We start from the raw sequence: 5,754 nt of genomic DNA on the forward strand, positions 1-5,754 counted from the left end.
AATCCGAATTGCTCATTCAACCAATCCTTGTGGGATTCGACCTCACTCTATTGTGAGTTTTTACTTGACGATAACCGGTGCACTTGCCGGAAGGAATTTTGCCGATCGTGCAATTTCCTAAATCGTGGCATAACTAGTTTATGCGCATCAAGTTTATGGCGCCGTTGCCGGGGATTGGTTTTCGATTGACAATTCTCAAATTGGAAGTTAACTAGATTGAGCACATTTTTTTGCTTTGTTAATTCAGTTCAAGTTACTTGTTGAATTTTAATTTCTGCACTCTGTTACATGCTTTCTTTCTTTATGCCTTTAAATTCAAGCAACTAACTCACTGACTCACTAACTATTTGAATTAATTCCTCAACTGCTCTAACCATACTCTTCCATTAACCAAGAGTATTTTACTTGTTTGTTGCCTGTGATGTGTTCTTGTATGACAGGTAGGAGAGGAGAGACATCAACTCCTCCATATACCGAACCAGAGAGGACCCTTCATAGACTTAGAAGGGAAGCAAGAGGGAAGAGAGTACTGGGAGAAGAAGAATCTGAAGGAGAATCTGAGGACAATTTTGAGGAAGCTTTAGATCTCAACATGGATAGAGAAGTTCACAACCATGAGAGGGATGATGGAAACAATGCCATTCCTGAGAGGAGGGTTCTTGGTTCATACATAAACCCAACCTCTGGGAATTGTGGTAGCAGTATTCAGAAACCAACCATTCAGGCCAACAATTTTGAGCTCAAACCACAGCTAATATCACTTGTGGAGAATCATTGTTCATTTGGTGGGAGTGCTAATGAAGACCCAAACCAACATCTCACAAAATTCCTGAGAATTTGCGACACTGTGAAGTCTAATGGAGTCCAGGAAGATGCCTATAAACTGCTTTTGTTCCCATTCTCACTTAGGGACAAGGCAGCTAAGTGGCTGGAATCATTCCCAAGGGGGAGCCTAACAACATGGGACGAGGTGGAAACCAAGTTTCTGGCACGTTTCTACCCCCCGCAAAAGGTCAATAGGCTTCGATCTGAGGTTCAGACTTTTAGACAACAAGATGGTGAAACTCTCTACGAAGCATGGGAGAGGTTCAAGGATTTGACAAGGAAATGCCCACCAGACATGTTCCATGACTGGGTGCAATTACACATTTTCTATGATGGACTTTCTTATGAATCAAGGAAGGCTGTAGACCATTCATCAGGAGGTTCATTGAACAGGAAAAAGACTGTGGAAGAAGCCATTGAAGTGATTGAGACAGTGGCTGAGAATGAGTACTACTATGCATCAGAGAGACACAACACTAAGGGAGTCATGGAGCTGAACCATGTTGATACAATTCTAGCCCAAAACAAGGTGTTTGCCAAGCAACTAGCAGAGCTCACCAGGAAATTAGAAACAAAGCAAGTGGCTGCAATACACACACAAGATCAAGAGGAAGAAAGCACTGAAGGAGGTGATTGGGAAGAGGCCAATTATGTAGGAAATCAACAAAGGCAACCATATGATCCACATTCCAACACTTACAACCCAGGCTGGAAAAACCACCTAAACTTTGGGTGGGGAAACCAGCAAAACCAACATAACAAGTCCACATACCAAAACTCCAACCAAAGATCATACCAAGCCACACAAAACACTTACTCCCAACCATCATATCATGGCCAAAATAATCGACCTACCCAATCTAATCCGAACCAACAATTTCAAGATCAATTAAACAGGATAGAAGGAATGCTTGCAACCATGGGTCAAGACATAACCGAATTGAAAGCTTTTAAGGAAGAAGTAATTTCCAACTTGCAAAACCAAGGAGCTGCCATCCAGAAGTTAGAAAATCAAATTGGGTATTTGTATAAGCAAATCCCTGGGCCAAGCGTTTCTCATGCTGCCAAGGCTATTGCAAGGGAAGAATGTAAAGCCATAACCCTCAGAAGTGGAAAAAAGCTAAAGGAGATCTCGAGGGAAACCACAGAGGACGAAGCAAAGGAAAATGTGAGAGACAAGGAACAGGGACAATCCTTTACACCGTCTGCAACAAGAGAAAAAGAAAAAGAGGTCCTGAAGCCGTATACACCCAAAGCACCATATCCTCAACGTTTGATGAAAGGTGAAAAGGATGGCCAATTCTCCAGATTTTTGGAGATTTTCAAGAAGCTTCAAATCAACATCCCGTTTGCTGAGGCAATAGAGCAAATGCCACTCTATGCAAAATTCTTAAAGGAATTAATGACCAAAAAGAGAAGCTGGAGAAATGAGGAAACTGTGTTGTTGACTGAAGAATGCAGTGCCATCATTCAACACAAATTGCCTCAGAAACTGAAGGATCCAGGCAGTTTTCAAATCCCCTGCATCATAGGAGAAGTCATGGTGGAGAAGGCCTTGTGTGACTTAGGGGCCAGTATCAATTTGATGTCTCTAACAATGATGAGAAGAATGGAGATTGAGGAAGCCAAACCAACAAGAATGGCCCTCCAATTGGCAGATCGAACTTTTAAATTCCCTCATGGGATAGTTGAGGATTTGTTGGTAAAAGTGGGAGATTTCATATTCCCTGCCGATTTTGTGGTGTTAGATATGGAGGAAGAAGCCGAAGCTTCAATAATTCTGGGAAGACCATTCCTGGCTACCGCCGGAGCCATCATAGATGTCCAAAAGGGTGAGCTCACTCTTAGACTGCATGATGAGCAATTGGTGTTTAACGTGTTCAAGGCAATGAGCTATCCATCAGAATCACTAAAGGAATGCATGAGGGTGGATGTAGTGGACATTGCAGTACAAGAAACCTTTGAGGAAACAACAAAGGAAGTGGCAGAGGAGGAGTTCACCAAGGATATTGAAGATAGTGACATCAAGGCTGCTGAAACAACCATACCAAGCATGCCAGAGAGAGTGAAAGAAGAGAAGGAAGCACCAAAACCTGAGCTCAAAGCATTGCCCCCTAATCTCAAGTATGCATACTTGGGTAGTAATGAGAGCTATCCTGTTATCATTAGCTCTGCCCTAAGCCAAGAACAGGAAGAAAAATTGATCAATGTGCTACAAACTCATCAAGACACCATTGGATGGACCCTAGCTGATTTGAAGGGGATAAGTTCATCCATATGCATGCATAAAATCTTGTTAGAAGAGGATGCTAGACCCTACATTCAAGCTCAGAGAAGATTGAATCCCGTCATGAAAGAAGTGGTACAAAAGGAGGTCATGAAGTTATGGCAAGCAGGGGTAATCTACCCCATTTCTGATAGCCCATGGGTTAGTCCCATCCATGTAGTGCCCAAGAAAGGTGGCATAACTGTGGTGCCAAATGAGAGGAACGAACTCATACCCACAAGAACTGTCACTGGGTGGAGGATGTGCATAGACTACAGGAAGCTCAATGCAGCCACCAGAAAAGACCATTTCCCACTCCCATTCATGGATCAGATGCTTGAAAGGCTTGCAGGACATGCTTACTATTGCTTTCTGGATGGATACTCAGGCTATAATCAGATAGTAGTTGATCCTAGAGATCAAGAGAAAACATCATTTGTTTGTCCATATGGAGTTTTTGCTTATAGATGCATGCCCTTTGGATTGTGCAATGCACCTGCCACTTTCCAAAGATGCATGCTGTCCATCTTTTCAGACATGATTGAAAAATTTATTGAGGTTTTCATGGATGATTTTTCTGTGTTTGGAGATTCTTTTCCTAGCTGCCTACACCACCTTGCCTTGGTGCTTAAGAGATGCCAAGAGACCAACCTAGTATTAAACTGGGAAAAGTGTCATTTCATGGTCACAGAAGGAATAGTCCTTGGCCACAAAATCTCGAATAAAGGCATTGAGGTGGACAGAGCTAAGGTGGAACTCATTGAAAAATTACCTCCACCAAGTAATGTCAATGCAATTAGGAGTTTTTTGGGACACGCTGGCTTTTACAGAAGGTTTATTAGAGACTTTTCTAAAATAGCCAAACCTTTGAGTAACTTGCTTGTCTCTGATACACCCTTTGTATTTGATAAAAATTGCATGCTAGCCTATGAACTTTTGAAACAGAAACTTTCCTCTGCACCTATCATTGCCCCACCTGATTGGAACTTACCTTTTGAACTGATGTGTGATGCATCAAACCTTGCTGTTGGGGCAGTGTTAGGACAAAGGAAAGACAATTTGGTACATGTGATTTATTATGCCAGTAAGGTCTTGAATGATAACAAAAGGAATTACACAACCACTGAAAAAGAACTCTTGGCAATAGTCTTTGCATTTGACAAATTTAGATCCTATCTCATTGGATCTAAAGTCATTGTCTTCACTGATCATTCAGCTTTAAAATACTTACTTGCTAAACAAGAATCCAAACCAAGACTTATTAGATGGGTTCTTTTGTTGCAGGAATTTGACATTGAAATCAAAGACAATAAGGGTGTAGAGAACAAGGTGGCAGACCATTTATCAAGGATACCATGTGAAGAAGGAAGCGCACAAAGCACACATATAAATGAGTGCTTTCCTGATGAACAACTCATGGTAATTCACAAAGCACCCTGGTTTGCAGACATAGCGAACTTCAAGGCCACTGGGAGTTTGCCGTTGGAATTTAACAAGCATCAAAGGAAGAAATTGGTAAATGATGCCAAATACTTCATCTGGGACGAACCATACTTGTTCAAAAAATGTTCGGATGGCATACTCAGAAGATGCATATCAGAGGAAGAAGTAAGGGAAGTCTTATGGGACTGCCATGGCTCCACTTATGGAGGACATTTTGCAGGAGAAAGAACAGCAGCTAAGGTGTTGCAGTGTGGTTTTTATTGGCCCACTATCTTCAAAGATGCAAAGGAACTAGTGAAGCACTGCCATGAATGCCAGAAAGCGGGGAACCTGCCAAGAAGAAATGAAATGCCACAACAATTCATTCGGGAACTTGAATTGTTTGATGTTTGGGGGATAGATTTCATGGGACCCCTTCCCACCTCATACTCAAATAATTACATCCTTGTGGCAGTAGACTATGTCTCCAAATGGGTTGAAGCAATAGCAACTCCAACCAATGATAATAAGGTAGTCATGAACTTCCTCAGAAAACACATTTTTTGCCGTTTTGGGGTTCCAAGAACAATCATCAGTGATGGAGGAAGCCACTTCTGCAACAAACCACTAGAGGCATTGCTTCTAAAATATGGAGTCAAACACAAGGTAGCCACACCATACCATCCACAGACGAGTGGGCAAGCCAAAATATCTAATAGGGAACTCAAAAGAATCCTGGAAAAGACTGTGGGAACTTCAAGGAAGGACTGGTCGATTAAGCTAGATGATGCTCTTTGGGCATATAGGATAGCTTTCAAGACACCAATTGGAATGTCTCCTTACCAACTAGTATATGGAAAAGCTTTCCATTTGCCACTGGAGTTGGAGCACAAGGCATTCTGGGCCTTGAAACTCTTGAACTTGGACAGCAAAGCTGCTGGAGAAAGAAGGATGTTGCAAATTCAAGAGTTGGAAGAATTCAGAGCTGAAGCTTATGAGAACGCCAAAATTTACAAAGAAAGAGCAAAGAAGAAGCATGACAGCAACATAGCCCCAAGGAAATTTGAGGAGGGACAAAAAGTATTGCTCTACAATTCTAGGCTGAAGCTATTTCCAGGGAAGCTAAAATCAAGGTGGTCAGGACCATTCCTTGTAACCAGGTCTCCCAATATGGACAAATAGAAATCATGGAAGAAAAGTCACAACGAACCTTCACGGTAAATGGTCAAAGAATCAAACAT

The 5,754-nt window shown here is 41.9% G+C and overlaps 1 non-coding gene across 1 annotated transcript; it reads right to left on the reverse strand.

Annotated features, from left to right (window-relative positions):
* Positions 1–1,018: 1,018 nt before the first annotated feature.
* Positions 1,019–1,122, reverse strand: LOC148577562 (small nucleolar RNA R71). The gene has a single exon (XR_015904546.1). It is a non-coding gene; the product is annotated as a small nucleolar RNA R71 (small nucleolar RNA).
* Positions 1,123–5,754: the final 4,632 nt, after the last annotated feature.

This window comes from Arachis ipaensis, chromosome B1, assembly GCF_059453495.1.
Source record: "Arachis ipaensis isolate K30076 ecotype BB chromosome B1, ASM5945349v1, whole genome shotgun sequence".
NCBI lineage: Eukaryota > Viridiplantae > Streptophyta > Magnoliopsida > Fabales > Fabaceae > Arachis > Arachis ipaensis.